We start from the raw sequence: 27,785 nt of genomic DNA on the forward strand, positions 1-27,785 counted from the left end.
TGAAACTCCAATACTTTGGCCACCTGATGCGAAGAGCTGACTCATTGGAAAAGACCCTGATGCTGGGAAAGATTGAGGTCAGGAGGAGAAGGGGACGACAGAGGATGAGATGGTTGGATAGTATCACCGACTCAATGGACATTGGTTTGGGTGGACTCTGGGAGTCAGTGATGGACAGGGAGGCCTGGAGGCCTGGCATGCTGCAGTTCATGGGGTTGCAAAGAGTCAGACATGACTGAGCGACTGAACTGAACTGAACACAATAAAAGGCTTTGGCATAGCCAATAAAGCAGAAGTAGATGTTTTTCTGGAAATTTCTTGCTTTTTCTGTGATCCAGCGGATGTTGGCAATTTGATCTTTAGTCTTCATTAAAACTTTCAAATAAGTATTATTAGGCTGTAGATACAAAAAGAAAGCTAAGAAACTGAATTAATTAGATCCTATACCAAATCTCTCTGACTTTAATGTCTAGGAACTTAACTACAAGCAACATGATACTTCCTGTTTGCATTCAATTTCCTTATCAATAAAAAGTAATTATATTTCAGAAAGTCATTGAAATGATTAAAGTATACCAATTCATAGAAATGGCCTGGAACACCTCATTGATGTTCAATAAGCTAATGGTAAAATAACAAAAAATGTATAGCAATATGAAATATGAGTGCTCAAATCAAATCTTGTAATTTAGTCCTACCTTTTCAGGCTGCTAAAAAGTACACTAGCCAACTGGAAGACTGAGTAAGTTACAAAGTTTTCAAATAACTGGTTGACAGCAAAACACGTAGAAGCTATATTTCTTCATAGCTTGAAGGTGGCAATAGTAAAGTACTATTTAAAAAACTGAATGAGATTCAAAGTTGAAAGAGATAATATCATAAGAGATGAACCTCTTAAAAATGATGAAAATTTTAGGTATTAAGCTGCTGCTACTGCTACTGCTGCTAAGTCGCTCCAGTCATGTCCGACTCTGTGCGACCCCACAGACGGCAGCCCACCAGGCTCCCCCGTCCCTGGGATTCTCCAGGCAAGAACACTGGAGTGGTTTGCCATTTCCTTCTCCAATGCATGAAAGTGAAAAGTGAAAGTGAAGTCGCTCAGTCCTGTTCGACTCTTAGCGACCCCATGGACTGCAGCCCACCAGGCTCCTCCATCCATGGGATTTTCCAGGCAAGAGTACTAGAGTGGGGTGCCATTGCTTTCTCCAAGGTATTAAGCACTGAGACAAAAATATAACTTCAAAATTCTCCTTAAGTATACAAATGTGTGACCACTCTCTTCCTTTGAGAATTAAAGAAAAAAATTTTTTTTTTTTTCTGTTAAATTGAGCAAGAACTCTTAATTAAATGTGAAAGGCTCTTTTGCTGAAAACTAGAACAAGTTAGTATGGGAGTTCTTAGAAACACTCTCTTTTAAGATTGTAAAGATCAAATAGATAACGATCTCTTTGAGATGAATTAGGCTCAGTACTGTCTATTCAGTGGAATAAATATGAGTCCATCTGGAGCTCAATACTTTGTGATTTGTATTCTGCCAACATATAGAAATATCTTAATTCATAGATCTTATTATATTGAAAATTTTATATTTTATATAATTAAGAGAAATTTTTCAAAAATTCAACCAATTTAAACAAGCTATTCAGCTTCAAGATGCTCTCTAATACTGTTTCAGTTGAAATAACTCCTACAAGTGAAGATAAAGTAATAGCTCCATTTTACTTCTTTAAATTGGGTAATAATGGCTTGTAATTATAGAGCTCCTCTCTTCTGTGGAGCTTAATGTGTTTTGTGGACATTGCCTCATTAATCCTTCCACCTTCCTTTTAAGGTAAGTATCACAGTCCTCATTATACAGATAGAGAACCTGAGGCTCAGAGAAGTTAATTGATTTGCCCAAGGTCACACAGCAAGTAAGTGACAAGGCTATGACTTCTGACTCACCATCTAATGTTTTGCACGCCAGGCCATTCAGCTTTTCCCAGTGGGGGAAATAATCCATTCATTTTTATCAAAGTTCAACTCTAGGCTGCTAAATTCCTTAGGGCAAAGTTGCATACTGCAATTTCACACCACAGTTTGGCATACTGTCAATTTACACAGAGGAGATCTCTTACTGAGCTGCAAGGTTACACATAAAAATAGAGAAGAAAAGAGGTTTAAACATGGTTCTCTGAGATGCCTGAGTTTGTGCTGTTGAGAACTCGCACTATCTTTCTCAAACAAGCCACAGCACAGAAACCTGCAAACTTCAGAAGGAAAATTCTAATGATCGGTAATGGTTTGAAAACATTTTTAAAGTGATAAAACAAAAGTCTTAACTAGGTCATAGTAAAAGTGTTTTACAGGTGTACCTCATTTATGCATGTATATTTTTATTGACTTGTCTCAAACACAAAACCTTCAGTATCTATTCTTTGGCAAGCATTCATAAATAATCACCCTCATCTTAACAAGACTAATAACAAGCACATTAAAATGTTATCACTTTAAAACAGCAGCAAAACATTACATGAACACACTAATATGCACAGTAAATCTCTCCTTGTGTAAAACGTGAAGGAAGATATTCCAGACACAAAGGTTGGCTGATGATTTGCTATACCAGTAGGCTCTCTAAGAGAGCAATACAGAATACCATTTCTCAGTGACTGAAGATGCAGTGACACCATTCAGCATACTATTTGTATCACTTATCCAAAATGGGAGGAATTCAGAGAAGTGCCAAAATTTAACTTTTGTTATCCCAGATAAGTCTCAGAATATTATTGTCATGAATGATTTTTTCCTCTGAAGTGTAACCTACTAAAACCTTCAGAAATTCTCAGCAGATTTAAAGTCTTATAAGCACTGCAAGCACTAGTGAAAGTGAAAGAATAACAAAAATCCATTTCCATAAAACAGTATTGATATTTAATCAAGGAATGGGCTCCTTCTTTCAGTTCTCATAGATTTCCAGTGTGTTGAAACTTTAGTTCATCCCTGCAGACACGGAGGAACACTCATTGCTGACTTGTAAAGGGATGGTACGCCAGAAGCTGTGCAATGGATTATGCCTTAGTGCACTGAGACATACTTGGTTAAATCTTTCCTTGCAGGTCTGGATCCACTTGGCATTTACTGTAAGGTGAATGATATATATTCCCATTTCTTTAGAAAAAGATGGAAATAAGCCAATCTTGCTTCTCAACAATTCCCTCTTTGAGGAAGTAAACTCAGTGAGGGTGAGAATCTTTCTGTTCAACAATGAACTCCAAAACCCTACATTAAAGATTTTCAATATATGTTCATGAATTGAATAAATAACAAGAAAATTTTTTTAATTTTTTAAAGTAATGTCTATGACTATGTGCACATATATTAGAAATATATTTTATGTTATTTCTACAAGTGGAACATGTCATGCTTGTATGGTTTCTGGAAGAAAGCTATTTCCAAACTTATACCAGCTTGTTCTTTAATGTTCCTAATTTTTCTAATGATAAAGAGTTAGATAGGCTTGGTTCTAATCACAACTACAAAACTTAACAACCTTATAATCATGACATGTTTATTTAACCCCTCTGTGTCTCAATTTTTCTCTAAAATGAGAATAATCATAAAGATTAATCCGTATGATTATTGTGAAAATTAAATGTTAGTATATGTAGAACTCATATTCAATTCCTTGAAAAAATATTAAATACTACACATTGGTGTTCAGTCGTCAAGTCATGCCTGACTCTTTGCAACCCCATGGACTATAGCACACCAGCTTCTCTGTCCTCTGTTATCTATAGGAGTTTGCTCAAATTCATGTCCATTGAGTCAGTGATGCCATCCAACCATCTCGTTCTCTGCCGTCCCCTTCACCCCCTGCCTTCTATCTTTCCCAGCATAGGGTCTTTTCCAAGGGGTCAGCTCTTCACATCAGATGGCCAAAGCTTCAGCTTCAGTATCAGTCCTTCCAATGAACATTCAAGGTTGATTTCCCTTATGACTGACCGTTTAGATCTTACAAAACTAAGAGACTCTCAATTCAGCATCACAGTTTGAAAGCATCAATTCTTTGGCATTCAATCTTCTTTATGGTCCAACTCTCACATTCATACATAACTCCTCAAAAAACCATAGATTTGACTATATGGATATTTGTTGACAAAGTGATATCTTTGCTTTTTAATAGGCTGCATAGGTTTGTCATAATTTTCCTTCCAAGGAACTAACATCTTTTAACTTCCTGGTTTCATTCACCATCCACAGTGATTTTGGAGCCCAAGAAAATAAAATCTATCACCACTTCCCTTTTCCCCCTTCTATTAATATTTACCATGAAGTAATGGGACTGGATGCCAAGATCCTAGATTTTTTAACATTGAGTTTCAAGCCAGTTTTTTCACTCTCCTCTTTCACCCTCATCAAGAGGCTCTATTGTTCCTCTTCATTTTCTACCATTAGACTGGTATCATCTGCATATCTGAAGTTGTTGATATTTCTCTCAGCAATCTTGATTGCAGCCTGTGATTTATCCAGCCTGGCATGTTGCTTGATGTACTCTGCATATAAGTTGAAGAAACAGACTGACAATATACAGCCTTGTTGTATTCCTTTTCCAATTCTGAACCAGTCAGTTGGATCAAAGAGAGGACTTTGGTTTCGAAAGTCCTTATATATGCTTAACATCTCCCAGAGAGAGCCATTTACCTTCAGATTGGATTTTTTGTCTTATAACATCAGGCTAAATTAGCTTCCCAGAGAATACTGTGGCTCTTGGATCTGCTAGCCAGCCCACAAGATAAGAGGCATATATAAAAAAACTGCCAGAGTAGGGACAATATTCCAGATTTTAAAAATCATCAATATCTTTTTTTTTTTTTTAATTGTACCAAGTACCACAAAACACCCTGGAAGAGGAAATGGCAACCCACTCCAGTATTCTTGCCTGAAAATTTTCACGGACAGAGGAGCTTGGTGGGCTACAGTCCATGGGGTTGCAAAGATTCAGACACTACAGTGATTGAGCATACATGCACCACAAAATGAAACAAAGTAAAACAAATCAAAAAAAAAAAAAACACAAGGAAGGAAAAGAAAGGAAAGCAAATGAAAAGCCAAATAATTAAAGTGACTATGGCAAGAAATGTCATATTTAACTGTTCAGTTATGATTAAAATGTAATGAGAATGGTCATTCCAACTTATTCTAGTATGTTCCCTTTGCTAGTTGGCAATTAAACTATGTCAATGAAACATTCATAAGAATGAAACAATGTGACTTTCAAATATGCTCACAACCTTTCTACCCAGTCTATTTCTCTCCTACTTTCATAAATAAAACTACTACCCAGAAAGTCATACTCATGCTAAGTCACTTCAGTCGTATCCGACTCTGTGCGACCCCATAGACGGCAGCCCACTAGGCTCCCCCGGAATCCACCAAGATTCTCCAGGCAAGAACACTGGAGTGGGTTGCCATTTCCTTCTCCATAGTTGTTCCTTCTCTCATAGTTGTTCGTAAATCCTCACTTTCCATTACATTTCACATGTAATCCAACAGATAATTCCCTAGATTTTATGTATAGAATACATTCTAAATTTGATCATCCCTCCATCCTCTCCCCACTGCTTTCACTGTTACCTCCATAGTCCAAATCCTACTGTAGCAGCCTCCTAACTCACCTCTCTGCTTCTACTCTTTCCTGAATTCTCAGATATCAAGTGATGCTCTGTCCATTAAAATATGTCCAATGGTTTCTCTTCACATTGAAAATAAGTCTTAAACTCTTTATTCCGGAGTACAAAGCTCAACATGTCCTAGCCCTGTCTTCATTTCATATTACCACCACCATACTCTTGTTGACCTAAAAAGATAGACTGTCAGTCATTTTTCCATTAAAAATAAATTTATTCAGGATCAGCAGAGAATTGCAATTCAGTATCTACAACCATGGTGAGTCATGTTTGAGTCCCCACACAGCAAGGGAAGGAGAACTCTTTTATAGAGGGGAAAAGGAAGTGGTGGGGGTGGGAGTGATTCTGGGAAATGGAGACCATGGCTTTTCATTGGCTGGGTCATTGCCAAGAAAGAACAGGTGTCTCTCTTCCTGTTGGACTCTTGGTATCTTTGCAAGGCAAGGCATGTGAGCTTCTGTTTTTGGTCTTTCAACCCTATTTAACTGAGGTTTCTGTTTATTTTTATTTTTTTATACTGTGCAACAGCCATATAGACTTTCTTATTGTTCTTTTAATAATTCTAAGCTTATTCCTGTCTCCAGGGGTTAGAATTTGTTGCTTTTTCAACTTGCAATGCTCTTTTCTGAAATCTTCACATGACTGGCTGCCTCATTATTCTGGTTTCAGATCAAAGATTACTTCCTTAGATTAGTTTTCTGATATCATTCATAGTACAGTAATCTTCACATACCCTATCCCCTGTTCTGTTTTGTTTTCTTATATATTTCTTTATAGCTTGAAAGAGAAAATTGGTGTATGGCCAATTTTAAATGAAATAAGCAAAACTTGAAAGAGTTATTTGTGAGAAACATTTTAACATTTTCAATATTTAAATAAAGAAATGTGTTTAATATTTGTTGTTATACTACTGTGGAGTGTGACTTTTACTTATTTCCAAATGTGTTAGAGGAATTTTTCTTATATTTTATTATAGAAAGCACACTTAAATTCAGAAAAAATCTATATTAGTTAAGATAATTATTGAGTATTGTTAGATTTCCCATGTTTTATTGCAATTCACCTGAGGTTAGGATTGTTAAAAACAATTGTTAAAAAAATGTAGCATATTTTAGATTTGGTTTGACAACCTCCTCTCCCTTCCTCTGAACCCAGTCCCTGTGCCTCCCTGTTCAATAAATTTCGAGTATTTTCCATATGCTCTGTGAAGCCTTGTAAAATAGCTTAATGGCATGAGATAGTGAAAATGTAAGGATTAAATGTGGTATGGGCCATAATGTTTATAAAATATAGCTAAAGTTTAATCTAGCTGCCACAAATGGCTTTTAAAAATTGGCAGTTTAATGCAGAAATAAGCACACACACATAATTTGAAGAAAAACTTTTAAAAATTATTTTAGCTTTTCTTTAAAAAAAAAAAAAAAAACTTCAGCTATTACAAAAAGCTAGCTCATTCTGTCTTCTGTCTTGCATTATATTTAGTATGTCAGGATGATACTCCCAGGAGAATTTTCAGGATTATTCATTCTTTGAATAATGGCTTCAAAAAAAATGCAGTAGGAGTGGGAAGAAAAACACTTTCATTTCCAAAGGAATGTTCTGAACTTCCCAGGGGATGCTGGGAAAAGATTTTGCTGGACTGAGAACACTTGACAGTTAAGTGGCTCAGTGCATTCACGATAAAAATGACTTTTCCGCATCCTAGTTTTATTCATGAGAACAACTTGGTATTCAAATAATGCATAATCTCACTTATAGTACAGGGAATTCATTAATGGGTAATGCAGAGAGTAAGTGATACAATGTTATCTGCAGAAAAAGCAAAGCGCTCCCTTGTGGCAGGATAAGGTTTCATTCAGTCTGATCTGAATTGAAAGAGTTGTGAGCTCCTTCTCTACTTAGAGAGTTTGGCTTTTCAATACGAGCTGCTTAAAAAAAATAGAGTTTTGAAAATAACAAGTATATTTTGATCAGCATTAAATTCAGGGCACTACTCTTCTGCTACTCACTTATCATGAGTTTGTCAATGTCTTTCTTGGCAAAAGAAAAGTGCATTTAACTCAGTGGGAAACAGATGCCTTGAGTGTACAACCACAGTGCACTCAAGTCAGCGTTATATGCTGACTCTTCCTTTGTTTTCACTTAAGGGTTTGCAAAAATTTTAAATATGAATCTAATGGCATGGGCATATAATGCTCTGTCATCCTACACGTAAATCTTGAAGCTGGATGGAGTCAAAATAATAGAACTGTTAGACTATTTCCCCATATAAGTAACTGATATTAAATCTGAGCAGTGAGAATTCATCTTCTTTTGTGTTTTGTTTCTAGTTAAGAATAATTTTTTGGAAAAACCATAGCCTTGACTTGACCGACCTTTGTTGACAAAGTAATGTCTCTGCTTTTTAATATGCTGTCTAGGTTGGTCATAACTTTTCTTCCAAGGAGTAAGCGTCTTTTAATTTCATGGCTGCAGTCACCATCTGCAGTGATTTTGGAGCCCCAAAAGATAAAGTCTGCCACTGTTTCCCCATCTATTTGAATAATTGTATAATTTGGGGCAAATCATATGATTTCTTTGAGTTTGATCATTTCTAAAATTGAAGATAATACCTTTCCCATATATACTAATTAAAGATTGAGGATTAATGAAAGAGGAAGGATAGAATGAGAGATATTACTAAAAATTTCTAGTCTACTATCTGGCACATAATTTGTATTCCATAAATATTAACTGATATAATGATAATATTTCAAGAATTTTATATGATTCATGCTTTATAAATTTCATTGACTAAAAATTGTTAAGTAGTTAACATTTCTGAATTCAGTTTTCCTTTTTTAAAGACACTAATTTCATACCTTGGCCACCTGATGCAAAGAGCTGACTCATTTGAGAAAACCCTGATGCTGGGAAAGATTGAAGGCAGGAGAAGAAGGGGACGACACAGGATGAGATGGTTGGATGGCGTCACTGGCTCAACGGACATGAGTTTTGGTAGATTCCAGGAGTTGGCAATGGACAGGGAGGCCTGGCGTGCTGCAGTCCATGGGGTCGCAAGGAATCGTACAAGACTAAGTGACTGAACTGAACTGAACTAAGTATTAATAATATAGCATAAAGTATTTTCTTTGATAAAAAAGACATTTGGTAAAATGTACACCAGAAACAATTTTTTTTTTCAGAAACAATTTAAATGGATTCTTTCCTAACTTCCTTAATTACTTCCTTAATTACTCTCAGTTAAATTCAACAGGTATTTACCAAATGAGTTCATGAACCTATTATAGATAAATATCGGGTAAAGGAATCTAATAAATGCATTATTTTAAAAGTAAAAAAAAAAAAGAATAATTTTTTGAAGGAATCTAAAGTCTTTAATAAGTCTTCTTCTGATTCTTAGTGATTTTTAAAAAATATTCTATTCATGCAGGTAATGCATGACATCTATAACAAAAGCCTTTTTGTAATAGATATAGTTTTCTACTGTCAGAGATTTTTTTTTTTAAATGAATGCAGAAATAGAGAAGTATTTCTTGTAAAGAGTACAGATTCTGATCACTGGGACCTTTACCCACTGGTTCAATGATTTCGTCTCCCTCATTAGCATCCAGATATTAAAATTTTCTCTACACTGTCAAGAACTTACAAATCCATTCTATCATTTATTCATGGAGTTTAATGTTTATCCTAACAATTCACTGAGTGTCTGATATGTACAAATACCTGAGTTTGGTGTGGGAAATTCAGCAGAAATAAGTCAGACCAGAAAATATTGTGGAGATTTTAAGATAAGGGGGTTTAATGAAGATTGGTGTGAGACAAATCAGAGAGGCCACAAGGAGACCAGGGAAAGGCATCTGTTGTGCTCTTGAGTAGATGTGACTGTGGCTAGGTCCAGAGTGGTTGTAGTTGGGGAAAAAAAAAAAAAAGTGAAAGGACAGAAGTGAAACTGACAGATTGGACAGAGAGAGAGGCAGAGGTCATCCTTACTGCTAACATAAGCTCTGGAGGCTAGTTTATTTACTAGGGTAGGTTAACTAGAGGGGAAACTACTTGAGTGGAATATGAGTTCAATCTCAGAATTCCTGTGACTTGTTTGGCAAATAGGAAGGATGAGTGAAAAAAATGCTATATAATTCTGATGTTCAACGTCAATGACTGTGCTCAGAATAATATACTTTTTTTATTTGATTAATTGAGATGTATTCTGTGCTTGAAGTTATAAGAATGGATGAGAGCATTTAAGGAGAATGATTAAAGCAATAGTATAGCAATTTTTAACTTGGGGTAGAGTGGATTTTTCTATCTGGGGTAAATGGGGCTCTGTAAAAGGTTATAAGAATAGAAAGATCCAAGTGATTTCAGGAAAATATAGTCTTTCAACTGAATTCTGTTGTTTGAACATATCAACATGGATTGCATTGTTTTAACAGAGAAATTCAGAATGAAAAGTTGAAAAGTAAGCTAAAGAACATAAAGTTTTATTAAAAGTTTGAAAAACTCTTTTGAGAAAGCTAACTTTGAGTTAAAGGTGAGTGAAAGGAATAGTTAAAGCTGTGTGAAATAGATGGAAGAATGTGCAGAAATTGATGATTTATTTGATTATTTATATGTCAATTACTAGAATCTTTATTTTGTTTATTTATTTATTTATTTATTATTCTCCAGGCAAGAATACTGGAGTGGGTTACCGTTTCCTTCTCCAGGGGATCTTCCCGACCCAGGGATCAAACCCGGGTCTCCCGCATTGGAGGCAGACACTTTAACCTCTGAGCCATCAGGGAAGATATAGCAATTTTAATGCCAAATCCAGAGGAAATAAAAATATAAGGATTAGATAAAAGAGATAAAACTAGAAGTAGACACCAAAAGTGTAGCCAAAGAAGTAGGATGGAAACCAGCACAGTGTGATAATATTTTTTCCATAAAGAGTATCTAGTCCTGTCCACTGATATGTAGAAACAAAACATAAAATCAGTATATAATTGAGCCTGTGTTGAAATAAACAAGGAGATCTGAAAGCATAGAGTTTTCTCTTATAAGCTGATGCACAGCAGGGATGACAGCCTCCAATGAAACTGCTTGAAAGTGATTAAATGGAGATGAGGATTTGTAGGGCTTTTGCCGATGGAGCCATGCTAAGGACAAGTAGGAGTGATTCTGGGAAAGCAAATTGCAAGGCTTTAAACATTCTGACAAGCAAGCTTTCAGCAAAATAGGACACCAGTTGATGTGAGTAAAAACAAAAGGACCCTTGCAGGTTTATTGAGAAAAGTACAGGTTGTTATTGCTAGTAACCTTGCTTTAACTTGGGGTAGAGTGTATTTTTCCATCTGGGGTAAATGGGGCTCTGTAAAAGGTTATAAGAATAGAAAGATCCAAGTGATTTCAGGAAAATACAGTCTTTCAACTGAATTCTGTTTGAACATATGAACATGGATCGTATTGTTTTAACAGAGAAATTCAGAATGAAATAAGCTTAAAAGTAAGCTAAAGAACAGAAAGTTTTATTAAAAATTTGAAAAACTCTTTTGATAAAGCTAACTTTGAATTAAAGGTGAGTGAAAGGAATAGTTAAAGCTGTGTGAAATAGATGGAAGAATGTGCAGAAATTGATGATTTATTTGATTATTTATATGTCAATTACTAGAATTTTTATCTTATTTTTTTGAGAAATTGTTAATAATAAGGGCTTCTCTGGTGCCTCAGTCAGTAAAGAGTCCACCTACAATGTGAGAGACCTGGGTTTGATCCCTGAGTTGGGAAGATCCCCTGGAGGAGGGTATGACAACCCATTTTAGTATTTTTGCCTAGAGAATCTGGATGTACAGGGGAAACTGGCAGGCTACAGTCCATGGGGTCAAAGAGTCAGGCACAACTAAGTGCAGTACAGTCATCATTAATGCATTATTTACCACTTTTATTGTTTATTTATTGATGTGATAAACTAGAACATATGAAATGGAGTAAAAAGATCCAGTGTAAATGAAAATGTTGATGATAAAAAAGAATTAGAGAATAATCAACAGTACACAGTTTGGGAGATGCAAAGGAATAAAATCAAAATAACAGATAAAGCATCCAGACTTTGAAGAAACACTTTTGTCTAGTTGTATCATGACAGAGGATGATCACAAACTGAAAGTGACCTTGAATTTGGTGTTGAAAAGGCTAGAAAATCCCCATTTGTAACCTTTATTTTGTCTATGATGAAGTCAAAAGTCATCTGACAAGAATAAGGATAAGGGAATATGCGATAGGATACTGGAAAGAAAAACTGGCAAAATAAATAGTAAAACTGGTTAGAAATAATGAAGTTCTAATAATTAACCCAATAATATATAAACATGGCAAATAGATGGGGAAAAAATGGAAACAGTGGCAGATTTTACTTTCTTGGGCTCCAAAATCACTGAGGACCCTGACTGCAGCCATGGAACCAAAAGACACTTGCTCCTTGGAAAAAAAGCTATGACAAAGTAGACAGTGTATTAAAAATCAGAGATATCACTTTGTTGATAAATCTTCATCTAGTCAAAACTATGGTTTCTCTAGTAGTCATGTATGGATGTGAGAGTTGTACCATAAAGAGGGTTGCACACTGAAGAATTAATGCTTTTGAACAGTGGCACTGGAGAGGATTCTTGAGAGTCCCTTGGGCAGTAAGGAGATCAAACCAGCCAATCCTAAAGGAAATCAACCTTGAATATTCATTGGGAGGACTGATTTGAAGCTGAAGCTCCAATACTTTGGCAACCTGATGCCAACCGATGACTTACTGGAGAAGACCCTGATGCTGGGAAAGATTGAGGACAGGAGGGGAAGGGAACGAAAGAGGATGAAATGGCTGGATGACATTCTAGGCTCAATGGACATGAGTTTGAACAAACTCCGGGAGATAGTGAACGACAGGGAACCCAGGCATGCTGCAGTCCATGGGGTTGCAAAGAGTAAGACATGACTGAATGACTGAACAACAGTAATTAATCACCATTCATTATTAGGAGCTCAAATGTTCAGGAAATAGAGTGTTATTTTTCTCAACTGTATTCAGATGCTTGGTTCAGTACTGGAAAAGGAGATGACTGAATTAATCCATTATTTACCAAGAAAATCAACATTTTCTTTTCACATAAGTATGGAAGTATTTCTCCAACAAAAGTAAGAAATCTCCTTTCAAAAAAGCAGATAACATGTGCATTGGAAGCGAGAGAAATATAAATAAGAAATTGAAAATGTAAAAGTTAAAAAAGAATAGAAGACAAGGTGATGTAAAAACGGGAGGAGTAACTATATATAATAGTAACTACATAGAATAGATAAAATAAAAAGAATGAAATTTTTTGAAAAATATAAGATAAAAAGACAATATTTTATGTGCTTTCCCCTAAAATTAGTGCATCTTATGTAATTTTGCACAAGATTTAGTTGTAATACTAAAATCTTTATCAGAGATTAGCAAACTACAGCTTGTGGGCAAAATTTAGCCTGTGAGCTTTATTCATAAATAAAATTTTAACAGAACCCATCTATGTCCAATCATCTGCCTATCATATAGGACTACTTTTGTGCTACCATGATGGAGTTGAATAGTTGCAAGAAAATCATATGAGCTCCAATGCCTAAAATATGTGCTAGCTAGAAATATACACAAAAAGCTTAGTAATACCTAAAGTAATGATATTTACAAATTATAGTCAGACTAATAATTTTAAATGTAATTAATTCTTCAATCTAAGACTTGTTTAATAAATAAATATTTTTAATCCCAATCAAAGCACTGGGCTCCTTTTGAGACTCTGACTATCCAACAGTCACCAATATGGGTGAGGTGTTTGCCTTTAATAAATTTAGTAGAAAGGAAAATTCAGCAAATGTAATGCATAATTAGTCAGCATTAGTATAAACAGTTAGAACTGGACATGGAACAATAGACTGGTTCCAAATAGGAAAAAGGAGTACGTCAAAGCTGTGTATTGTCACCCTGCTTATTTAACTTATATGCAGAGTACATCATGAGAAACGCTGGGCTGGAAGAAGCACAAGCTGGAATCAAGATTGCTGGGAGAACTGTCAATAACCTCAGATATGCAGATGACACCACCCTTATGGCAAAAAGTGAAGAGGAGCTAAAAAGCCTCTTGATGAAAGTGAAAAAGGAGAGTGAAAAAGTTGGCTTAAAGCTCAACATTCAGAAAACTAAGATCATGGCACCTGGTTCCAAAATTTCATGGCAAATAGATGGAGAAACAGTGTCAGACTTTATTTTTGGGGGATCCAAAATCACTGCAGATAGTGATTGCAGCCATGAAATTAAAGGACGCTTACTCCTTAGAAGGAAAGTTATGACCAACCTAGATAGCATATTGAAAAGCAGAGACATTACTTTGCCAACAAAGGTTTATCTAGTCAAGGCTATGGTTTTTCCAGTAGTCATGTATGGATGTGAGAGTTGGACTGTGAAGAAAGCTGAGCACCGAAGAATTGATGCTTTTGAACTGTGGTGTTGGAGAAGACTCTTGAGAGTCCCTTGGACTGCAAGGAGATCCAGCCAGTCCATTCTAAAGGAGATCCGTCCTGGGTGTTCATTGGAAGGACTGATACTAAAGCTGGAACTCCAGTACTCTGGCCACCTCATGAGAAGAGTTGACTCATTGGAAAGGACTCTGATCCTGGGAGGGATTGGGGGCAGGAGGAGAAGGGGACGACAGAGGATGAGATGGCTGGATGCCATCACCGACTTGATGGACGTGAGTTTGAGTGGCTGGATGGCATCACCAACTTGATGGATGTGAGTTTGAGTGAACTCTGGGAGTTGGTGATGGACAGGGAGGCCGGGCGTGCTGCAATTCATGGGGTCGCAAAGAGTCGGACACGATTGAGCGACTGAACTGAACTGAATACTAAACAGAAAACCAAAAATTGGTAGGAAGAGAAGTTACTTACTTTATATTGGGTTTCAGAGAGGCTTCCCTAGCACAAAGAAAATGCTGGAACAGATTCCAGGAAGAGGAACTGACTAAAGAAAGGTTCTGGAGCTAAAACAAGCTTGACATATTCAAGAAACATGTCTGTTCCCTGGAATCATCAGACAAGTGGGTGATCTGTGTTAGAACATGTTAGTCAGATAGATGAAAGTCAGTTCACATCAACACTTTGTAAAGAAGATAGTAGACTGCATTCCATTTCAATTAAAAAGAAAGTCTGTTAATTATTTAAGGCAGTAAGTAAAATGGTCTGATTTAGTTTGAAATAAATCACTCTGGCTGCTATGTAGAAAGTGAAAGTGAAAGTCGCTCACTAATGCACAACTCTTTGTGATCCCATGGACTATACAGTCCATGGAATTCTCCAGCCCAGAATATTGGAGTGGGTAGCCTTTCCCTTCTCCAGAGTATCTTCCCAACCCAGGTATCGAACCCAGGTCTCCTGCATTGCAGGCTGATTCTTTACCAGCTAAGCCACAAGGGAAGTTCAAGAATACTGGAATGGTAGCCTATCCCTTATCCAGCAGATCTTCTCAACCCAGGAATTGAACTGGGGTTTCCTGCACTGCAGGTGGATTCTTTAGCAACTGGGCTATGAGGAAAGCCCTACTATGCAGAGTAGACAAAAAATTGTAGGAACCAAGAGCAGAAGTTGGGAGACAAGTTAGAAAGCTACTATAATTTTCAAGGTAGTATGGATTTATGTGTGTGATAGTGGAGATGGACAAAATTAAACTGCTTTTTGTTGTTCATTCCCTCAGTCTTATCTGACTCTTTGTGATCCCATGGATAACAGCACACCAGGCTTCCCTGTACTTCTATATCCTGGAGCATGCACAAACTCATGCCCATTGAGTAGATGACGTCAACCAACCATCTCATCCTCTGTTGTCTCCTTCTCCTCCTGCCATTAGTCTTACCCAACATCAGGGTCTTTTCCAGTGAGTGGGCTCTTTGCAGCAAGTGGCCAAAGCATTGGAGCTTCAGCTTCAGCATCAGTCCTTCCAATAAACGTTCAGGGTTGATTCCTTTAGGAATGACTGGACTGATCTCCTTTCAGTCCAAGGAACTCTTAAGAGTTTTCTCCAACACCACAGTTCAAAAACATCAAGTCTTCTGTGCCTAGCCTTTTTTATGGTCCTACTCTCACATCCATACATGACTACTGGAAAAGCCATAGCTTTGACTATATGGACTTTTGTTGACAGAGTGATGTTTCTGCTTTTTAATACACTGTCTAGGTTTGCCATATCTATTTTTCCAAGGAGCAAACGTCTTAATTTCCTGGCTGCAGTCACCATCTGCAGTGATTTCGGAGCCCAAGAAATAAAAAGCCCAGATTTTATTTTCCATTTTTTCCCACATCTATTTGCCATGAAGTGATGGAACTGGATGCCATGATCTTAGTTTTTTTGAATGTTGAATTTTAAACAAGCTTCTTTGCTTTCCTCTTTCACCTTCATCCATTGGCTCTTGTGTTCCTCTTTGCTTTCTGCCATTAGGGTGGTGTCATGTTCGTATTTGAGGTTATTGATATTTTTCTTAGCAATCTTGATTCCAGTTTGATCTTCATCCAGCCCAGCATTTCACTTGATGTACTCTTCATAGAAGTTAAATAAGTGGGGTGACAATATACATCCTTGACATTCTCCTTTCCCAATTTTGAACAGTTTTTTTGTTTGTTTCATGTCCAGTTCTAACTGTTACTTCTTGACCTGAATACAGATTGCTCATGAGGCATAAGGTGTTCCCATCTCTTTAAGAATATCCACAGTTTGTTTTGACCCACACAGTCAAAGTATTTAGCATTGTCATTGATGCAGAAGTAGATGTTTTATTCTGGAAATGTCTTACTTTTTCTATGATCCAATGGATGTTGAACTGATTCTAAGATTTTTTAAAAGAAATAGAAGTAATAGGTTTTGCTGGTGGGATGACATTGAGATGGGAAATTTAAGAGAACGAAAGATAATCTCTGGTTTTAACATAAGCAATGTAGTGGTGATAGTAATAGAACACCTGCTGTGTTTGTCCTTATTCACTCAGTTGTATCCAATTCTTTGAAACCCCATGGATTGCAGCCTGCCAGACTCCTTTTTCCATAGGGTTTCTCAGGCAAAAATATTGGAATGGGTTGCCGTTTGCTCCTCCAGGGGATCTTCCTGACCCTGGGATCAAACTCATGTCTCCTGTATCTCCTGCATTGCAAGTGGATTCCTTACCTGCTGAGTCAAGAGAAGCCCTAGAACCCCTGTTAGTACATTAAATACCTAAGAAGGTAAAAATGTGGAGAGAAAACCAAAGATTTTCTCTTAACAATGTCAGACAGAGAAGACTTATGTCCTAGTGGAGAATTTATATAATTAACTTTGGTATATGTTATTCTAAGATCAGTATTAGATATAGCTTGTGGTGATAACTCAATATAGCTTGTAGCTTATATTGAGTTATTGGAGACTAGCAGACTAATCTCAATATTAAAAAAAGGAAAAAACAAGACAGCAGAATGGAAACTTCAGCCTTTAAGAGTCAAGAAAGAGATGTAACACCAAAGATGGTCTAGGGGTACAAGGGAGATTGCAGACAAAATGCTGAATGTGATAGGAAGGAAACTGTCCCTGATTCTAGTGTATATAGTAGATAAAGAATGAAAAAAAAATCCAAATTTGGAAACAGAATTCTTTGACTTTAATGGAGTTGAGGTAATGGAAGACTGATGAGATTGAGGAGAGGATGTGAAATGAGGACATGGATATAGAATGTTCTGGAATCAACATTTTGTGAAACATTTTGAAAATACACAGGCAAAAAGGGGTATCTTATAGGTAGAGAGAGGATGCTGTCTCAATAAGTATTGTTAATATAGGCAATTCTAGGATATGTGGTAGTCTTAGGTGAAAACTCCAGTAAAGAGTTATTGAAATATTAATACTTGGGTAATAAAAGAAGAAACATTCTGGAAGAGAAGAAGGAGGAGGATTGTATCTAAAGCAGCAGAAGAGTGACCTAAAATGTACAGCTATAGCTATTCACTCACCTAGAGCCAGATATCCTGGAATGCAAGGTCAAGTGGGCCTTAGGAAGCATCACTACAAACAATGCTAGTGGAGGTGATGGAATTCCAGTTGAGTTATTTCAAATCCTAAAAGATGGTGCTATAAAAGTGCTGCACTTAATATGACAGCAAATTTAGAAAACTCCCCAGTGGCCACAGGACTGGAAAAGGTCAGTTTTCATTCCAATCCCAAAGAAAGGCAACATGGGACAATACACAGGTTCTAAATAGGGAAAGGAGTACATCAATCTGTATATTGTCACCCTACTTATTTAACTTATATGTGGAGTACATCATGAGAAATGCTGGGCTTGAAGCAGCACAAGCTAGAATAAAGATTGCCAGGAGAAATATCAATAACCTCAGATATGCAGATGACATCATACCTATGGCAGAAAGCAAAGAAGAACTAAAGAGCCTCTTGATGAAAGTGAAAGAGGAGAGTGAAAAAGTTGGCTCAAAGCTCAACATTCAGAAAACTAAGATCATGGCTTCTGGTCCGATCACTTCATGGCAAATAGATGGGGAAACAATGGAAACAGTGAGAGATTTTATTTTGGGGGACTCCAAAATCACTGCAGATGGTGACTGCACCCAGGAAATTAAAAGATGCTTGTTCCTTGGAAGAAAAGTTATGACCAAACTAGATAGCATATTAAAAAGCAAAGACATTACTGTGCCAACAAATGTCCGTCTAGTCAAGGCTATGGTTTTTCCAGTAGTCATGTTTGGATGTGAGAGTTGGACTATAAAGAAAGCTGAGTGCCAAAGAATTGATTTTTTGGAACTGTGGTATTGGAGATGACTCTTGAGAGTCCCTTGGACTGCAAGGAGATCAAACCAGTCAATGCTAAAGGAAATAAGTCCTGCATATTGATTAGAAGAAATTATGCTGAAGCTGAAACTCCAATGCTTTGGCCACCTGATGCGAGGAATTGACTCATTTGAAAAGACCCTGATGCTGGGAAAGATTGAAGGCAGGAGGAGATGGGGACAACAGAGGATGAGATGGTTGGATGGCATCACCCACTCAGTGGACATGAGTTTTAGTAAACTCTGGGATTTGGTGATGGACAGGGAAGCCTGGAGTACTGAAGCCCATGGGGTCACAAAGATTCAGACACAAATGTCGAATGAACTGAACTGATAACTATGCACTGTGAAAAGAAGGGAAGCAAAGATGTGAATAAGGGTGTACATAGGCTGATGCATCTTTGGTAGGTGCAGGAACTGGTTCCTGTGTGATTACTTCTATTTTCTCCATAGTAGATGAGTTTATGTCATCAGTTTAGAATTTCTATCATTTTAGCATAATGCCTCCCCTCTGTAATGCTTTGACTATAACCACCAGAAATTGCACATCTTAGGCTTCCTTGCCATTGAAGTTTGGGGTGTGTTGCCAGTACAAAGCCCCAAGTACTAGTCAAGAAAAATCAGAAGCAATGGGACTTTGAAAGGATAGAACATAAGCTTGGTTGCCTGTGGCACCTGCATCAGGGAAGTACCTGCTTCTTCAGCGTGGTGGGAGTTTCCTAAAGCTGTTGACTTCCAGATAACACTACGTTCCTTCTTCAAATATTTCAGTCCTTCCAACAATTTTGCAACCTAAGTCCCATTCTTTTCTTTTTCTAGTCTCTAGAGAGGTAGCTTTGGTTTTATTGTCTGGACCCCAATAGTGGTGAGTGAATTCTGAGGAAGAGAAGATAGGAAAAGTCAGAAGTCTGGCATGTGATGCACATAAAAGCAAGCCTTTTATGTTTGCAATAAGACAAAATTCGAGAAATCCAGCTACTCAGCCCCTTTCATCTCACCCATGCTGTGGCGTGTGGTTCATTAAGCAACTCCAGAAAAACACACAAGGATCATGGAGCCTAATTTTAAAATCTTCAGTAGATGCTTTACTATTCTTTAAGACATTAGCAGCAACGTTTACTCAGCCAAAACTGGAGCCCTAGCAATGGCAGAACTCTTTTTAGATTGTAAGCAAATTTATTTTTTTTATAAACTATTAAATATCCATTTTGTGACTGTAACTTCTTTCCCTTAGTCTAAATGCTTTCTTTGTGATCATTTTGAAAAAAAAAATAAATGTCTCAATGACAGTCCTTAAATATTTTTGAGTCTCTATTATGAAACTCTCCAGTTTTTTTCATCTTCAGTGTAAAATCCTACCCCCCAACCAGTCTCTCCTTGTGTACTTGATACTGAGGCTATTCAACATCCATATTCCTGCTTTCTGGATACAGTTAGGTTGATTAATGTCTTTCTTAAGTTTTAGCAGCTAGAATTTTAGTAGCCTAGAAAAAAAATGGCCATTGCTTCCAATGCATCTAACTTCACATCAGTGTTAATTACAAACCTAATAGCACTGATAAACATTTTAGTAACAGTCAGTTGAAATAGTTAGAATAGTTAAGACTTTGTTTTTAGCATTTCATGTGGTGTGTTTGGATGTGTTATCTCTATATATATAGTTTTTAGACTTATATTCAAGGCATTATATTCATGCTTATTTAATAGTTCTTTATTAGACTTGGCTTCATGCCAGCTCATCTCTTTGATGCCCCTTCAGTCAAGCATTGTGTTCACTGTATCATGGAATCTAATTACATCTGTTGGCAGATTTTTTATCATCACAGCATTATTACTTTCATCTAAGCCAATGTCTAAAATATTTATGGATGATTACTACAGAATGACACCAGAGATTTGAAATTTACATTATTCAAACATCAGTGTACTATTTCAAACTATCAGAATTAAGACCACATAGAACATAAAATCCAAAAGATGGAGGCATATTGGGGAAAATATGGACTGAGACCAGAGATGCTAATCTAAAGACTAGTACAAGCAAGGAAGGCACTGTATTCCTTGCTAGCATCTCCATAACAAGAACCACAGACTGGAGTGTGTTAGTGGTATAAATAGCAGAAATTTATTTTCTCAGAGTTTGGAAGCTGGAAATAGAAGATCAAGGTGCCAGCAAGGTATATTTCTTCTGTGGCCTCTCTCCTTGACTTGCAAATGACCACCCAATTGCTGTCTCCTCACTCTTTCCACAGAGAATGTGATTTTTAAAGGACTTCTCCAGTTAATTGCTTAATGGCACTTAAAACTCAGAATATTCAGAGTTGAATTCATTTTCTCTGCTTCTCACTTGCTCATGTTTCTACCTACTATTTTTCCTGTGTTAATTTTTCTGATTGATGGGTCAGCCATGTACCTAAGAGCTCAGGTTAGGGCAGCTATTGGAAAACCATTATCCCATTGGTTTTCCACACTCATTGCTATTAGGATAAAATTCAGACTACTAAGTATGGTATCAAAGGGATATACACAGGACTTGGTCTTTGATCTCAGACATTATCTCCAAGCATGTTTCCTTCTTTTACTGTATTTCATGTACACTGGGCATATGCTTGTCCTTAAAGAAGTACACCAAACTGTTCTGATTCTAAGGATATTTGAACTCTCCTTGACCTCTACTTAGAACATTTTCAACAAGATTTTCAGATGACTTATTCATTCTAAGCATTCTTAGCTTAAATGTGTCTCATTAGTAGGGTCTCAGCTCAAATGTCACCTCCTTAAAGGATTTTTTCTCTACTATAATGTCCAAATTAAGTCCCCTGGTGTCATGACCACTTGTCATTCTCTGTCCTAATATCTGCTTTGCTTCCTTCATCTATCACTTTGTAATATCAGAACTTGGTCTGTCTTGCTCATTAAAATCTAATCTTGTATTTCTGTTTTTCACAGTACTAAAATAGTTTTTGATCACCTACAGAATGATGTCTGACATTTTTACCATGGTGTGTAAGCCCCTCGTTATCTGGCCTTACTTCTTCCCATTTTTTCCATTTTACATTAATTGCCCATTCTTCCATGTATAAACCTCTCTCACTATCCTGCCATCACCCACAAACAAGGTTCCTATCTGTCCAATAACAAAATAATTTTGTTCACTCAATTTAGCCTTGATATGCTCATCCATAAAGTAAGGATAGGAAAAGGGGAAGGATAGAGTAGATAATTTATTTCTAAATTTTACTCAGAATTTGATGTCAAGTGCTGTGTATAGTAAATCATATAATAACCATGGAATAAAGTTAACTGTGATTATTGTGACTACTCCATTCTTAGTCAATGCTGTTAGAAATAAAATTTAAGGAACTAAGATGATGACTGCAACTTTTAAATAACTTATCATCTCAAAAAGGGCAATTTTGTCACCGTTAGCACTCCACATAAAAATCTTCTCATTTTTTAAAATATATTTGCATATCTGCTCCATGGTGATAAAGTGTCAAAGCATAAATTAAAATGTGAAAAACATGATGTTTTCACTAAAATATAGCATTTCAAGCCAAAGTGCATTCACATTTACAATATTTATTTATATTTTTCTGTCATCATGAAAAGACACATGAATGTGCCATCTCTAGAAAAGTGAAAAATACTCTAAGAGCATCACAAATGAATTATTCTTAAAATTTAGTATATAGTTCATCACTACCATTCTACTTATATTACAAAAACTATTTAAACATGAACAAAATATTTTTTAATAAATTGCGATTACTAAACTTAAAAATAATGCATTAAATTATAATCATTAACTTCTCAAATTGTATAACCTCAATAGGAGATTTAAATCCATTTCACATAATGTCTTGTATGATTTTAAACATTGGAAGGGGAAAACAAATAATAAGGTAATAGCACTTGAGTCTACAAGGGGCCTTTCCACTTTATTGATCCAGTGCATGAACAAGAGCCATATTTGTTTTGTTTATTTCTGTTAAATAAAAGCATGAGGTGCAAGAGTGATATATATCATAGCTACTAACATAATGGACGGTGGCTGTCTAGCACAACTGAACCATTGTGTTTGCCTCATAACAAAGTACTGCTGGGTTCATTCAAAAACTGCATAAACCAGGTGGCATACTAATTTTCATGTCAGTATATCATTAGCTACACAGTAATAGAATCTTAAGGCAGATGGTGTTTTGAAAAATCATTACACAGGGGAAGTCTCTTATCTGCTAGAAAGAATGTTTAGATCATATCTATTTCTATAATGTAGAAGAATACAAAACATGAATCCTAATGTTAGAATAAACTTAGATATCATCAGGCCAAATATTTTACCAAATTGCAAAATTCTGTCACAAAATTCTGAAAGGTTCTTTCTCATTCTTTTTTAAAAAATCTTCCAAGAATGAGTAACTTGATATTTCACATATGATTTTATTTTTTAAATTAATTTATTTTTTGAAGGATAATTGCTTTACAGAATTTTGCTGTTTTGTCATACCTCAACATGAATCCACCACATGTAAAATAAGATAAAAACTTCTAATAATAAAACTTCTTTTTTAAATTTGAATTTTAAAGTCTCCTTTTAGTTCTTCCTTCTGTAGTGATGTATTAAGCTTACTCCCTATCCAAAACAGTCCCTTTTTTGCTTTAAAAATGAATATGATAACCCTCCAATCCCAGGCACAGAGTTACTGTGATTGCAGTGCTGTGAAATTTGTTTGAAGTTGATTTGATTGATACAGCCAAGAGAGAATAAGGTACAATGAATGTATCTTGATAACAAAAGTGACACAGAATCAAAATTCATGAATCTAAAAGTGACTAAAAATCTAAAAATCACTCCCTATTATATTCTCTATTCTATCCTATAATTCTGCATTTAAAATCTTTCATGAATACATCTAATAATGGAGAAGTTTCTGACTTTAAAGACATTTATTTCTAATTTAGCCAATATAGCAATATTAAGTCTAGTGGAAATCAGATATTTAACAGAAACCAGATACTCTTAATTTACATATTTAATCTTGCTTCCAACATTTTAAGCTTATAACATAAATGTAATTTTTTTTGCAAGACAGATTGTTCAAACATTTAAAGATGGCTAAATAATTATTCACTACCTTCCACTTCCATCTCTCCAGTCTGCATTACATTTGTTTTATTCTAAACAATACTGTTTGCAACAGATAGCATAAATATATTTAATATGAAATGAAACCTGCATTTTACTTATAATAAAATGCTTTACTGTATGATCCAACAGACTATACTTTTTTTTATTTCTACACTGATCTGTATTTTCAGATTTTCTCAGTATTGTATTATTGAGATCTAGAGATATAAGATTAGGTTATGAGTTTGGAAAACTTGACAGAAGAGGTTGTTAGATCCAATATTATTTCTACAGATGTATCCTAGGCCACTGTTTTTCCAAATATTGTATAATTCCCACAGATTCATTCTTTCACTCAATATATATAGGCTTATTTGTGTGTAAATAATATTAGTACAATATTAAATTTTGACAATAGTGGGAAAGTTATAGACTTTCAAATAGGCTACAGAATAGAGGAGACTATACTTTGAATTTTGATCTTTTCCCCAGGATAGCTATATGTGGAAGACACTTTCTTGTGAGACTGGATGACAACTGCAAGCAGCAGCTCCTGGTCAGTCATGTGATCACAAAAGTAAACAAGCCTAACATTTAAAACAATTCTGGATGCATATATCCATTCTGCTTTTTACTTTCTCTATAGCATTTGATAAATTATATAAGATATTCAATACTTCATTATAAAATAGGCTTTGTGTTAGAAGATTTACATAATTTCAGGCTAATGCAATTGTTCTGAGCATGTTTAAGCTAGCCCAGGCTCAGCTACGCCAAGAAAGATCCATCTAGTCAAATTTATGGTTTTTCTAGTAGTTATGTATGGATGTGAGAGTTGGACCATAAAGAAAGCTGAGCAACAAAGAACCAATGCTTTTGAACTGTGGTATTGGAGAATATCCTTGAGAGTCCCTCGGACTACAAGATCAAACCAGTCAATCATAAAGGATATCAGTCCTGAATATATATTAGAAGGGCTAATGTTGAAGCTGAAACTCCAATACTTTGGCCACCTGATGCAAAGAACTGACTCATTGAAAAAGACCCTGATGCTAGGAAATATTGAAGGCACAAGGAGAAGGGGATGACAGAGGATGAGATGGTTGGATGGCATCACTGGCTTGAAGAACTTGAGTTTGAGCAAGCTCCAGGAGTTGGTGATGTACAGGGAAGCCTGGCGTGCTGCAGTTCATGGGGTAACAAAGAGTCGAGACACAACTGAGCAACTGAACTGAGGCTAAGCAGGTTAGGTGCACTAAATGGAGTTTTGACTTAATTTTCAACTTAGGATGGGTTTGCCAGGACAACCTCACTGAAAATTTAGGAAGATTTGTAACACAAATAGTATAGTCACTGCCTCAAAAGTTTAGTTTAAAAGATTAAAGTACCCATATAAAAGAGCTTAGCACAGTGCTTGATACATAAAAACAGACCATCATCATTGTTACTGTTTTTTTTTCTTTTAACATTTTTCAGTCCCTCTCCTTAGGTCACTATGGCCTGTGATTGAGACCACCTCAATGTTCCACTCAGCATGAGTAAACTTTAAGCAAGTTTCTTTCAGACTATTAAGTCTCATGTCACCCTTTTCTTAGAGAATTTGCTTCATAAACTAGCAATTATAAATTATTTTTCTGCTTCTTTGAGATGTAAATCTCTTAGCATCTTGTTAGGTTTTACAACTCAGAAATGTCTTTCCTTAAGCTAAGGACATTGGAGTCATCTCTTTACAGTGTACAATAAAGAATGCTAGCACTCCTATCTTCCAGTATCTGTTCTGGTTTTATAATCTAGGCCTAGTAAAGTAAACTACATTTTATTTATTTTTTATTGATTGATTTATTTTTTGGAGGCTAATTACTTTACAATATTGTATTGGTTTTGCCATACATTGACATGAATCTGCCATGAGTGTACATGTGTTCCCCATCCTGAATACCCCCCCAACCTCCTTCCCCATCCCATGCCTCTGGGTCATCCCAGTGTACTAGCCCTGAGCACCCTGTATCTTGCATTCAACCTGGACTGGCGATCCATTTCACATATGATAATATACATAGAATGGCAGTAAGCCACATTTTAAATAACATCTATCCAGTTAGCTTTTAATTTCCTCAGTGTAACCTTGCTTTTTAAATAAATAATTTCAATTAAGAACAAGAATGTGTGTGTGTGTGTGTGTGTGTGTGTGTGTGTGCTGTGCTTAGTCACTCAGTCCTGTCTGATCTCTGTGACCCCATGGACTGTAGCTCACCAGGCTCCTCTGTTCATGAGGATTTTCCAGGTAAGAATACTGCAGTGAGTTGCCATGCTGTTCCTCCAGGGGATCTTCCCAACCCAGGGTTCAAACTCTGGTCTCCCATATTGCAGGCAGAGTTCTTTACCGTTTGAGCCACCAAGGAAGCCCAAGAACACTGGAGTGGGTGGTCTATCTCTTCTCTGGGGGAACTTCCTGACCCAGGAATTGAACTGGGGTCTCCTGCATTTCAAGCTTATTCTTTACCAGCTCAGCTACCCTGGAAGCTGATAGAGATAGAGAAAGTTAGATGGATAGATGTCTGCTACATCTCCAAGAGTCCTGTTATATAAACAAGAAATTTGAAAGAGCAAAATAATGCTACAGATTTCATGAGGTAGAATCCTTCATTCCATCATGGATAAGAAATAAATGGTAGCCATTGGGATGTATATATCCTGACTCTTGATCATGTCCTGCACTTAGTGCTTCCTCCAGGAAGACAGCATGTGTAACCATTTTCCCTGCCTTCCCACAGATGACACCATCTCATTTGTAGAAGAAACAATGAGGACCCTGTGTACCTGGTCAAATTATGATAATTTTTTTCACCATTTATATTACTTGAATTTTCTGTGTTGATCCTTTGACTTGAAGTATTAAATACTATCTTCTCAAAAGTCTGAATTTAAATTCCTTAAAATATGTGTGTTATTTGGTTTCAGTAGTACATGTTTATTCTATTTTTTCATCTGTATCAATTTATTGTTGCAAAAAGTGTCTTGAATTCAAAATGGTACTAGTAAAATATTTTTCAATTATTCATTTTTATTGAGAATATCTTCATCTTTTATAAATAAGATAGCAACTCTATATCTAATGAATTTCTTTTAAATACAGGACCAACTCAACCCTAAAACACATCTAGTTGGTGAGTCCCTCACTAGGAGAATAATCTTACACATATATTTATAATCATGGAACAGTTCTCCTGAGATTCCTATCTCTTACACTTCCCCTGGACATGTCAATATTTCTGGCCCATTTTTCCCTGGGTGTCTTGTTGCATACTACTTCTATGTTGGGAGAAAGTGTTGGGTAGCTAAAATATGGTTCAGATCAGATCAGATCAGATCAGTCCCTCAGTCGTGTCTGACTTTTTGTGACCCCATGAATCTCAGCACGCCAGACCTTCCTGTTCAACACCAACTCCCGGATTCACTCAGATTCATATCCATCGAGTCAGTGATGCCATCCAGCCATCTCATCCTCTGTCGTCCCCTTCTCCTCTTGCCCCCAGTCCCTCGCAGCATCAGAGTCTTTTCCAATGAGTCAACTCTTCGCATGAGGTGGCCAAAGTACTGGAGTTTCAGCTTCAGTATCATTCATTCCGAAGAAATCCCAGGGCTGATCTCTTTCAGAATGGACTGGTTGGATCTCCTTGCAGTCCAAGGGACTCTCAAGAGTCTTCTCCAACACCACAGTTCAAAAGCATCAATTCTTCAGCGCTCAGCCTTCTTCACAGTCCAACTCTCACATCCATACATGACCACAGGAAAAACCATAGCCTTGACTAGAAGAACCTTTGTTGGCAAAGTAAGGTCTCTGCTTTTGAATATGCTATCTAGGTTGGTCATAACTTTCCTTCCAAAGAGTAAGCGTCTTTTAATTTCATGGCTGCAGTCACCATCTGCAGTGATTCTGGAGCCCAGAAAAATAAAGTCTGACACTGTTTCCACTGTTTCCCCATCTATTTCCCATGAAGTGATGGGACCGGATGCCATGATCTTCGTTTTCTGAATGTTGAGCTTTAAGCCAACTTTTTCACTCTCCACTTTCACCTTCATCAAGAGGCTTTTGAGTTCCTCTTCACTTTCTGCCATAAGGGTGG

The sequence above is a fragment of the Bison bison genome, unplaced genomic scaffold, assembly GCF_000754665.1.
Source record: "Bison bison bison isolate TAMUID 2011002044 unplaced genomic scaffold, Bison_UMD1.0 scf7180017864358, whole genome shotgun sequence".
Taxonomy (NCBI): Eukaryota; Metazoa; Chordata; class Mammalia; order Artiodactyla; family Bovidae; genus Bison; species Bison bison.